The sequence below is a fragment of the Melanaphis sacchari genome, unplaced genomic scaffold (assembly GCF_002803265.2).
Source record: "Melanaphis sacchari strain LSU unplaced genomic scaffold, SCAv2.0 Contig0_pilon_pilon, whole genome shotgun sequence".
Taxonomy (NCBI): domain Eukaryota; kingdom Metazoa; phylum Arthropoda; class Insecta; order Hemiptera; family Aphididae; genus Melanaphis; species Melanaphis sacchari.
The window spans coordinates 8,625,719-8,639,572 of record NW_020270366.1 but is presented as its reverse complement, the minus strand read 5'-3'; positions in this window follow the sequence as shown (position 1 = coordinate 8,639,572).

The following is a 13,854-nucleotide window of genomic DNA, read 5'->3' as shown; positions in this document are numbered from 1 at the left end:
ATTGGATATTAAATCATTACATAAGAAAACAATTTTAAACGAGTCGATTTCTTTTTGTGATATTTATATTTTAATTAAATATTATTAGTTTACTTCTTTTATTTTTGGAAATTCGGTAGGTTGAACTATTTTTTGCAAAAATAAATCACTTATATTATAATATTATTTCTCAAAATATTGCTAGCTTTTATTAACTTATAAGTGAAAATATAAATAATATCGCGATAAAATTCAAATTTAAAATGTATATATATATAAAATTTACTTATGAATTTGTAATATTTTTAAACAACTTAACTTTTATGGAAACTTGTATACAATTTTCAACGTTTTTGATCATACCTAGGCATTTTTATTAATACTCTTTTTCTAAATTGTTTTATTTGTCCCAGGGCTTACGCTAATGTGCAGTACAACACAAACTGTTCAGTTCTAAAATAAAATGTGCAATTATAAAATGCTAATTGTACAGTACCTACTGTTACTTATTCTAGCATTGTAAAAAGATAAGTAATATACTATATAATAATATACCAAAACAATTTGTATTAAAGTTATGATTTCAAAATAATCAAATATTATATTATCATGATATTATGATACAACCATGAACCATTGTGGAATATAATATGTTTTCTATGATGTAGATTGATCCATAATAAATAATAATAAAATGTGTAAATTGACTAAATTTAGGTACTTACTTGTACAGTTTTAAAATGTTCTTAGCGCAAACACTGATGTGTCTATAACACGTAGTTTTTTATTTTTAAATTTCGGTTTAAAACTCGTATTTTGCCATTTTTTTTTTTTTTTACTTGTGCTTATAGTTGTTGACGCATTTTTCTGTTTCCAGAAAAAGAATATATTATGTTTATATGCAATAGCATATGACTTGGATATACACAGATACATTCAAACAACATAACATTTAATTTATGACAAACACATTCGGAAATTCATGTCGCACCGGAATAATAATAATACAAAATTGTTGGTAGGTATGTACAGCGCAAGTTATCTGTTTCCTTTTACATTTTCCTCTTCCGAATTGTTTCGACGCACGCGAGATAAATGCATATTGTTTTTCAGATACTCACTGCATGCTGCCGGTACGATATGGGCCAGAGAATACTGTCTCTGTCCCTCAATTCACACACTGTACATCATGTCACCATATTACATAGCTATACCTGTCACGAATTACTTTCCTTTAGTCCGCACATATGTGTGACGTGTCGATTACATGTAACTATATTTAACGACGAAATAATGTAGTTACACTTGTATGACAGCATGATAAACATAATATCATAAAAATATCATGCGAGCAGAGCTATCTACAAATTTCGTCATGCAACAATGAATATTATTGAACAACTGACGTTTGAAAAAAAATAAATGGGAAAACTAAATTATTGTAATATCATTTTAAAAACCTACTAACGTCATAAATACATATATTTTTTAATTAATTGATAAAAAATATTAATTATTTGCACTGTAAAAATAAACGCAGAAGCTTAAATTATACATTTTTACAGTGGTTTATTTAATTAGAGACTATTTCTGCAAGGATCGTTCGGGTTCAAAGCTAAGTCCCTCGTCTTGTAATTAAAATATAAAATACCGACGTTAAACACGGTACTCACTCTAATTCAATTATAATTCCACTTTACCGCTCTATAACAAACTTCATCATTGATGTGGAATTTAAAGTTTTAACTTGTTATGTTACACGCTACAAGACAAACCTAGTCAACATTCTGCAGATCCATATGTGTAACATCCGGTCTACAAGCCACATGATAGCTGTATTATGAATATCTTATACCTACTAAGTGTCTAAGTGTCAGTTCGAAAAATATTTAGCTACTTAAAATAAATTACGATTATGAATAAAATAATTGATAGGCATTTATTTTTAAATCTTAATATGTATTATTAATATTATTATTATTGCAAAAATACTTGAATAATTATTCACATTTCACACAGCATAACGAATATAATTATGTTATTACCTAAGCACAAAAAGTACAAATACAAAATGTACATAAAATATTCACATAAATCAACTGTTTGCACTAAGATCGTCTAAATAACCAGATAAACCAATAGTATGCGCTAACTAGGACTATGTGCATTATGAAAATAGTATACAATACAAAGCTTCAAATCTAATAGATCTCTGTGAATGCCTCGAACGTAGGAGGGAACTGAACAATAATATTCTTCTATTAAAGCAACGTATTGTTTGTACATCATAGACAGAGAAAAATGCAAGAACGAAAGGATGGCGACGTTGATCTTAAATGGCCGTTAAGCCGATAACGAAAAATAAGAAAATAAATTCATTTCATTTACAAGATTCATAAGTTTTTAATTCAGGGTAGTCATAAATAATATTTTAATTTTTATACATTATTTTATACCTATATTCCGGTGTGTCAATGTTTTTATTTGATAAACCCACATTAATCGTAATAAGCTCTTAATCCATAATCGTTTATTGACGTGCTCAAATTTAATTTGTAAGCAGTAAAATAATCTCCTTAAGATGCTTAATAAAAAAAATCGTAATTTAATTTTTATATTTATCTGATGTTTACGTCCTAAGTTAATCAAACTGTCAGTTTTAAAAATAATAAGAGAGCCTTATTAATATTCTGCAGGATAACCATAATCCATGTGAGAATAATGTTGTATTTGTCGTTTTAAATTCACTAGTAATTTTACTAAACTATTTTACCGAGTACATAAATTGGTCTCTATATATTTATTTTAGAAAACTCAAGTTTAGTTAGCCCAGTCTATTGGTATTATCAAGAAGACACTACATTAAATTAAGCCAGAAAGCCTTCTAAAAAAAATTTTTTTTGTTACCTTGCTCTGGTATATAAAATGATTAACTGAAATCATTATCTTATTCTTTTTTTTTTTTTTTTTGATTTTCATGATTAATATTTTCATTGAAATGTAGCTTAAATTAGGTAAGAAATTTAAAAGACACGTCTTTCTGAAAAGGTAACTGAGTTAATTTTTCACTGGTAAACAAAGTGTTAAAACCTAACTCTAGTTTTCTTGTAAGTGTTTATAAATACCAGAAATCGATAAAAAATTTTAACACGATTAATTTATTTTATGTTTAAAAAGTTATAGATTAAAAAATAACCAAGAATAAAAATTCGCATAAAATAACAGTAATAGTGGTTATTATTTTTCAAACTCCAAAAGTAATCATACTATAAAGGGTTTAAAAGGTTTAAAGCCTTTTTCGTTTTTCTCCCTCTCCCACCCGTTTAAAAAACAAGGAACGGATAGAAACTGTTTACCCCAATACTACCACCTGGTCCCGTATTTTTTATTCGCTAACTTTTAAATACATTATACATAGATGGGAACCTCTAACCACCCTGAATAGTTGACCTTCAACTCACTGAATTAAATCACATTTGACCTAACCGTCCACCTCTTGCCTAGCTGCCACACTCTGCAGCCTCCTTCTGATCGAATATCGTTTCCACCATAGTATCAAACGCACCAGCCTCTGTTTTTCCACCGATACTCAACAATGTATTATCATCTAGTAAGAGCTTTTGCTGCGGATCCAGAATGATATATCAAGGACATCTTCAAGTCTGGTATAAAGCCCTAGAAAATAATAAAATAATATCTTATACTATGTACCATAAATATTATATGATACATAAAAAAAAGTGTAATTATTATTTTTATCTTCGTTAGTGTTATGCTGTACGTTCTATATCCAATAAAACGAAAAGAAGATCAAAAAAAGGTAAACAATAAGGGAATATGAATTTAAAGAGAGATTTTTTCATTATTCATACACGTCGCATAATAGAGGTATGTATAGAGTGCGTAATACTTTTTATAAGTAGATAATGGAATAACAGTGTTCCTTGATAAGCCCAACCTTTTTTAGCAACTTAAAAATTAGCCAAATATTATTAAACGAAATATTACTTTAAACGAATGTATCGTGAAAACTAGCCACTAATGATACTTATTATTTTAACCGTTACGTCAAGTCTAGAAAAAATAAACACCGCGAAAGAGTGCCAACAACGACCCATTCTATTAAGCCCGTAAAGTTACTTCAGTGGTATTTGCATACAATATAATATATATAATTTATTGTAAATACGGACGCCATTCAAGTGTGCAAGGAATACTGTGGTAGTTTCTGAATACTTTGTGCACGCAAAATTAGGATTTATATGCTTTGTTTTTTTTTTTTTTTTTTGTAACAAATAACAATCTTGCACGGTTCACTTAACATTCCACAAATCTGGTTGCATCTTAAATAATCGATTTGCACCCTATTCGTTCACAGTTATCAAATAGATTGGAATATTTATCATGTAAAACTTAATAGCAAAAAAAATAAAATAATGTTAGCTATGAAAAAATGTAAATAACGATATTAATCGATAAACAATGATGATTTAAAAGATAACGATACAATACCACAATATATAGTATACATTTTATTGATATTTAAAGAAAAAAAATAATAAAATCAATAATATCAATTTATTATTAATAAATAACTTTGAAAAAAATCTAATTGTCTTAAAAATTATATCACGTAGAGAAAATAATAATATAATATTTAGTAAAAATTTCGAGTATCTACTGTTATTCATTTTTTAATTGCAACAAAATAAGAAGTCGTTTATTTTACAGGTAAATATGTAATGACTTTAAAATATGCTTATAAAATAATGAATTTGTCTTTTTAAGTTTCACTCATAATGACTTACGAGAAGCCTTAAATTAAATTTTCAAGTTTTTAACAAAACGAAAATTATTTTAACAACATATTTATAAAAAAAAATCATAAATAGCTCTAAAAGACCATGACGTACAACTAATGATAATCGATTTTGTAGAAAACTAGTTGACTCGTTGTAAAATCTGTATGTCGCATCCACATAGTGAAACCACTCATTTCATGAACTGGATATCCAGATAGTAAAATTTTTCCAGATCGTGAATTTTGACGAAAATACATTATATGGACATACATTTCATAAAACGGACAATACCTATATCGTGTACTTTGTGTAATTATTATTTTATTATATAATAGTTCATAAACTATCATTATACATTTATATGTATATTATATTTTATTATATAAATAATTATATTTTAACAAAAATATTTTTATTTTATTTTTCACGATTGATTATGACATTGACTATAACACGTATAAACTGCAAACACAATAGTAACTGTGTTATACACAAACACTCACTAAATGTTATTTTTTGAACAACTTAGGAGTTACATAGGTATCCGTCAACTGTCATCCAAATATCCGATAAAGAAACATTCATATGATATCGGATGTGAAATTACCGAAATTAAATTTTATATCTCTCTAATAGCCTCATATAATATAGATCACGGATAAAGCATTATTATCTTTATTGATATTGAAAAGTATGCTTTGTAACAGTCAATGTCATAATCAATCGTGAAAAATAAAATAAAAATATTTTTGTTAAAATATAATTATTTATATAATAAAATATAATATACGTATAAATGTATAATGATAGTTTATGAACCATTATATAATAAAATAATAATTACACAAAGTACACGATATAGGTATTGTCCATTTCATGAAATGGATGTCCATATAATGTATTTTCGTCAAAATTTACAATCTGGACGAATTTCACTATCTGGATATCCAGTTCATGAAATGAGTGGTTTCACTATGTGGATGCGACATATTATACATTATAGTAGAACAGTAGTAACGGATAGATTCACTAATCAAATTCTTTGTGTGCACTTAATTATTTTTTGCATCATCTTTCATTTTTTCCGAAATTTCCTTAACTTGTATTTTGGTACCATTCAACACGTCATGTAAATAATAGGACTCCTTTATAATATATTATTATGTCTATAATTTAATATAATATACTTCGTAAATAATGATATTCATGTAGGTAATACAATAATTAACTGCTTCATTTTTGTACTCGTAAAACACAAACTGCATTTATACTTATTATACTCGATACAGCCACCAAATATATTTATTTTTACCATTGTTATAAATAATATGAAATATGAATATATTCATTGTATAATACCTAATAGGTTATTACCTTTTTCGCTTGACTTTTAATGCAAATAAAGAGCCATATTTAAACCAAATTTAAGAGAGAAAATAAAAGATTAAAAATCAACTAACGAGTAAAACTACAAATGGCTATAAATGATATATAAACCTACTGAAATTTTCAGTTATAGTTATGTTACAAAAAATCCACCTAATAAACCAATAAGGTCTCTTCTATTTTTATCTTAATGGCATAATAATATGTACACGTAATAAATACCTAGTAATTAATAGACCCGCAACTATTTTTAGATATTAAAATATAAAATGTCGATTGTAGATACAATGATGTTATGTAATAAGTAATAACTAATAAGCTGATAAAAATCAGTATAAAAGATATTTTGACCAATCACCTCCGTTTTCACCAAACCTTTAACAATAATTAAAGTAATTTATAATAATTAAACATTATTCAGTATTCTAAACATTTTTATTTTATTTCATATTTTTCTCGATGTTACTAGTAAATTGTTTAATACATAATATTTTAGTGTATAAGAATATTTAATAAATTATGTGAATGATATTATTACTTTTCCGTTTAAAAATGAGAGTCTTTCATTGAAAAAAAAATCATTACGTTAAAATAACCCACCACGTACATCAATGTACATGTGTCACTTTTAACTCTCACTGGACGGGTGGTTGATTTTGATCTAAGAATATTGAAAATAGAGATGATAAGTTATGTCGCATTAATTCTACACCACAGGTTTTCGAAAACCAATGAACCTTATACCCTACACGATTTCTAACAACTCAATAGTTTCCTCCTACAAAATGTCAAATTTGACGGTACCAAGATGACATCACATTGCGATATTATATTATACATTTTACATTTCAAACATTTTCACCATTAAAATTACCAGTTTTTGAGTAAAGCTCATCAGTGCACTGTATACTATTATACGCAGTAGATACACTGAAATGAGCTCGCGAGTGACACATGCGTAATTATTATATACTTAAACGATACAATACTATTTAATAATAATAATGATAATCGTATGCAAAAATTCGCAGATATACGAGTACATGTGAATACATCTCTCTCCGGTATGAACTCCTCGAAAAATGCTCATTTGATATTCTTTCGATTAATCGTGCATCCCGTACAATTAACAATATTATTTTACTGTATAAAATATGACTGCCTTAATAAATTTAGTAGCAGTCAATGCTTATATTATATGCCTATCTGTGAACTCCCTGTTCCAGAACAAGAATATTATGTTCAAAAGGCTTTATACTTTATACTTTATAGGTACTCGTGTATACATTTATGCGAATCATTCACATGTTTTAATGATTAATGCACTGAAGCTAATCATTATTGCATTTGAACAGAACAGTAAGTCAGTAACTATAAAACGATTACATCACGTTCACTGTTATTCTTACATGTTAACGTAGAACATTATAAATAAAAAAATAATAAATAATATTTCAATTACTAGTCACATAGTGTATGGCTAGTAAGATTGAAAATATGTGCACCCCCCAAATTTACATAGAGTTAGATTAATACCATGTTTAATAAACGAAAAAATACTTACCACTATATTTGCTTAACTTAAAAAATTGTGGAAAACATGTTCTAATGATTAACGATCCAATACACAATCTAAACGCAATATTGTAAAGAATACTTTTTTCATAATATATTTCAAATACTACTCAAAAACTTTGAGAAAATATTTTAAATACTTTTCAAATAATTTTGGTCATTATTTTACAGATTTGTAATTATTAATGTAATGTAATAATTTATATTTATGAAATAATTATTTGTTGCACAATGCACATAAAAAAAAAAAAAAAACATAATATTTTCAAAATTATCGTCCGTCATTTTTTTTTTTTTTTGTCGAGGTCGCTCCATATATTATTCCGTTGATTTAAAATTATTCGCTGAATCAAAATTCTTGAAAATTGAATACAAAATATCACGTAAGATGTGACTTTACAAAAATTATTAAAACATACAGACACAATTTTTTTATTTTTTTTTTTTTATATGTAATTACCTACGAAGTTCGAATTTTTACAAAATTCTTCAAAATTAAAAACAAACTACAAACAATTTGTAGTAAAAAATAATAAATATATAAAGATGAGATATAAAAATTCAATACAATGTTCCTCATAAGTAGTTCACACTAAGACTAAAAAAATCAATTGAACGTAATACTAAAAGTAAAACAAATTGCTTTAAAGTTATATCAAAAAACATTTCATGAAATATACAAAGCGATATATTTTAAAGTGATGCTTAACACTTAACAGACTGTCTCCGTTCAACATCGTTTTTCGTTTACAGTTATCACTGTAAGATCTTTTTGTAGTTACTTAGTATGATATGCAACATACTCTATAATAATATCTTTGTCATAGATGATATGAATAATGGGTAAAGAGCATTATAATTTGTGATGCTGTTACGAAAATCCATATTATATACACATTGTACGAGCTAAAATTAATTGTACTATAATATATTTGTGTAAATGAATTATTCGTTTATCCCTATAACACTTTGTTACTTATATAAATGTAAACAACCTAAGTGCAAATGTTTTTGAAAAAATCGATTTGATAAAAAATTATTAACGAATTTTGTGAAGTGACGAACATAATTTATTATGATTCCCTATAACAACAAATTTCGATCGTTCAAACGTAAGATAATAAAATAAATCTACATATACATCTTTATTAAGCTCTGAATCAGTCACAAGATTGATTAATCAGCAGTTACTATTAGGCATTTAGCCAAAAATACAATTAACACGTTTGTACAACGCCTTTGCAGCTTAATCTGCTAAGCGAGAAAATAATGGTCCATTGAAATTTTAATGCGATCAATGTGATTCAATAATAGTATAATATTTTATCATTTTGTAATGAAATATATGAGATAGGTATAAGTAAACATTGGATTATTTTATGATAGTGGTCATCTATTTAGTATTGTAATGTTTTAAACTTATTTTAATTAATAGCTACACAATTTAAAAAAAAAATTTTAGGTTTTAAAATATTTAACGTTAATCTTTTAGTTTAAAAAAAAAAGAGTATACAAGACGAATGGGTCACTGCAAAAAGAGTACCTGCTTAAATTTGAAAAGATGAATAAATTGAATAGCGTTTAAAAAACGATTCCCAGCAGAATTAAGAATATTACGATGAGTATGTACTAATTTCAAATGTGTACCTATTGCTCTATAGTATTTAATCTGTTTACAGAATATATTAAACTTTAGAGAGATTATATAAAGAGTCTCATAGCATATTGAACACGAAAATGAATATTACTTGAATAGCCACTTGTATTCAATTTTAAATTCTTACTTTCTTTAAATTACAAATTCTATTGAAATAAATATAAAAAATTCATAAATTACAATTTTTAAATGTATAAATTTGTGTAATATAAAATAAATTAGTTACTCGTTATGTGTGGAATATTATTTTTCATTTACATTAAATACTGCATTTTTTCAAATTATTTCTTCTTATAAATTCAAGTAACCTTAAAACCATGTATTCCTTTATACAATAATTTTTATATCACCTATTTTTTAGTTTATTTTTGATAAAAAAATTAATAAAAATTTACTTTTGGTCCTAAATATTTATATAAAAACCAACATTCGCTATAACTATGTATAATTTTCAAAAACAATGATAAAATTATAATTATATTATTATGTTTACAAATTGCTTGTTTATTCTATAAATCTAAAACATTTGACGTCAAAAACAAAATTTTTAACAGATTATACAAAACTCTATTACATAATGTATTGGACAAATAAAAATTATAATTGCCTATTTAATAAAAGCGTCGTTGAACAGAAAATGAAAAATGTTCTATAATTTATTACTGGATACGCGTAATTTATTACACATCGTAATATTTTTTTCCAATTAAAATAAAACACTTAATCTAGTATCACATTACAGTAATAACAAATACAAATAAAAAAATAAAAAAATTTTAAAAGTGGGATTTATTGGGAAAGTTAAAAATGTACTGAAATCAAGTAACTCGAACGATTTATTTACTCGGAATATTTCAACCACAAACGCCATTTGATTTGATGGGTAAAAACACCAAGCTTTTAGAATACTTTTTTAAAAACGAATAATATAACCCACAAATAAAATATTCACGCATTAGAACAAAAATTCTTTAAGCGATAAACGTACGTGATACAATTAAATTATAATATTGTCATATTAAAGATTGTCTATGTTATAAAAATATCAGGTTTCAATTATCTACCATAAACCAGTCAATTGGGTGTCGTTTTGTCCACCAATTGTATCCTAAGCCTTAATGAGTACCTCGATTAAACGAGATGATTTTCCGACACCATTATGCGTCTGGCTGCTATAATTTATTTTTCAAATAGTATTGCACGGCACATGGTATAGGCATTCAATATTTTGTATAATACTACTAGAGATGAGTAAATACTGCCAACAATAGAATATTGTATGGTTGATTAAAATCAAATGCAAAATTTAGGTAAAATAGGTAAACCCGTAATTAATGTAAAATAAAAATATGTATATTTATTAATTTTATTATAATCATAGTAAAGTTGTTATGAAATATAAAATTAAAATTTATTAATATATAAAATTTGAATAATTAATTTTATTTGTAATATGTACTGTGAATTTCTGTGTTTCTAATTTAAAAATCTAGTTCCTTCGCTTACATAGGTTAAGTATAGTTACAAAGTTGATTTAGACTTTCCGGCTAACCGATGATTTCTAGAGGACTAAGGATATTTTTAAATATTGGAAATCCATAGCTAAGTGAAAAAAATGTATATTTAAACCACTTAAAGATGAGATTTTCAAAGCTTAAAATTTCAAAAACTAAACTCAAATCTTCAATGAGTTTACAATATTTGAATCATTTAACTTGTTTGCTTGTTAAAAAAAAATCATTCAATTTATAAACAAAAAATAAACTATTAATATTTTCTAATAATTTTTCAACAATAAATTAAAAATATTACTATTTTAATAATAATTAATAATATATATGATATTATTTATTAATAATATTTAATATATGTTATTCATATGTTTTTAAAAAATTAAATATGTATTTTATATTCAATGTGTACAAATTGGAAAAAAAGTACAGTAGACTCTCGCAGTAATCTTACCATTCAATAAATTCAATACGTAGTCCAGTAATTCTATTGTTTTATGAAAATAAATTAAATGCAAGTGATGTTTTGGTGTTTAGACGACTAGAATCTATAGAAGAAAAAGTTTTAAAAGTATCATTTTAAATGAAAAAAAAAAAAAAAAACGTACGAAAAATATTGTTGATTATACTTTTTTTAAATAATTGTAATAGATAACAAATAATTTTAAAGAAATTAATTATTTTTTTACTAATATTTTTTTTTTTTGGTTTATTGGGCCTTTAAGACCATCCCGTCTCACAACCAAGCTTCTATCCTTCTCTATCTAATGCTAGATTTCTTCAATTGGAAGAACCTCCCATCTGTTCAACATCCTTTTTTATATTATCTTCCCATCGCATTGCTAAGACGGTGGTTATATTTTTCTAAAGTTTGTATAGAACATCGAAGCTCATTCAAAATTACTGGGTCAGAGACCCCATTATGAATCAGACTGACTCTGGTAACTACCACCTAACGTACTAACGTTATCATTGTCATTACTTATTAAGTATTATATGCATGTATACACTGAAGGAAATATAAAATGTGTAATGTTTTTAGTTTAACTACTTTATTGTTTTAAATGTTTAGGTAACAAAATTAATAAAAGCTGCAGGAAATTTTAAACACACTTAAATATATATACTTAACTATCAATAGAAAAACCCAGAAGTCAGAAAAAATAATTTATAAATAATAATTAGAATACATTTTTAGAATTATTTAATTGATGTCTATATATATGAAACTTAATACCTATTCTCGTTTGCTGTTGTAATAGCTTTTGTGTGTAAACATAGTTATTTAATATTATTATTTATTACATACACTTACACTATTTATTATAATATACTATAGTATCTATATATATAGATATATGTAAAAGTTGAACACTTGAGTATAGAATAATAGTTTATCTTTGAGAGTATTCACTAATTTATATATTAATTAACCTTAACAATTTATATGCAATCGTGAAAAGTTTTTCATAGTTTGTGGTTTAGTAGAGAGTAGGTATTATGGCATCGTAGGTTTTTATTTAATAAACAATAGATTAGGTGACATAGAAAAAAGTATAAATGTATAATATTAAAATATTATGTGATTTATACTATTATAATACCAAAACCTGCAAACATTTCCAGTCCTCAAATGATAATTTTTTTTTGCATTCATTAAATTAAAATAATAACCAAAATCAATGTTTTTTATGAAGTTTGCAGTATACAATATTTCTGCTTTCCTCTGTAATTTTCTGGAAAATTCTAATAACACTCTCTTAAAAATAACTTTAGTGTTCAATATTCACAATCTATATATACAAACTGTCCGAAACTTCTTTAACACGGGTTAAGCATGACCGCAAAAGGTTCAGTTTAAACTTTGAAGAACCACTGATTAAAGCCCAGTGGATTTTGTGATATAATATCATTTCAAATTTAATATATTACCTACTAGACTGATATTTTAACTCATATATAAAAATCAATATACGTCGGTAAATTATTTTATAATTTCATCATATTACACTTAATATACAAACCTATAAATTAATTAATTGTTTTGAATTTCAATAAATGCTAATTTACTAAATATATAAATCGGCTTGTAGATAAAAACTGAATATTTAAAAAAAAAAATGGTTATATTTATTAACATGTTAAATTCTGTGGTAATGGATTATTGATTACAGGTGAAAATTGATTTTAGATACAAAATATCTATACACCTTTTATAGTCACAATAAGTTTATTGAGAGGAGAAAAAAATGTGCATACAAGGCATGAAAGCTTGAAAAGAGTAGCTATCCAGCAGTAACACTCAAATGTGAATGATACGATAGATATAAATATTATGAAATTTTATCATTAACTGTAGCCACAGATGTCTATCTATAGACATCAGTGACTGTAGCTCAAGCGGAGAATCATTCATTAATAATACTCCATAGATTTAAAAAATGACGTTGATAATTTGATAATTTGTCAATAAGTTTCTACACCATTTATGCTTGAACTATTTGAGAGGGTTTCTATGAATGGACATGGAAGTGATATTGTGTATGAGTGAATTTCTATGATTTAGAAAGGAATCATGAAATCTTTTATAATATGTTTTAACCACGTCTGTAGCAAAGGATATGGAGAAGTCATGATGAAGGTCAGGCTTTTGGCGAATTGGGCCACCAAGGTACCTAGAAAATATCAGTGGGTCGCTAAAAGTATGAGCTAGTTATAAATGTTTAATCATAATTTTATTTCTTTATAATAATGATAAATTGGTACAAACATTGAAAAAAACACACACACAAATTGCCCCTACCTATTCCTTTCAAACAATAAAATTTAAAAAAATAGGAATTAGTAATAATCATAGTATATAATATTTTAAAGTAAAATAAATTAATGAAATTAGATCTAATTTAACTTAAAAATATACCTACAATTTTCGTAAAAAAGGAAA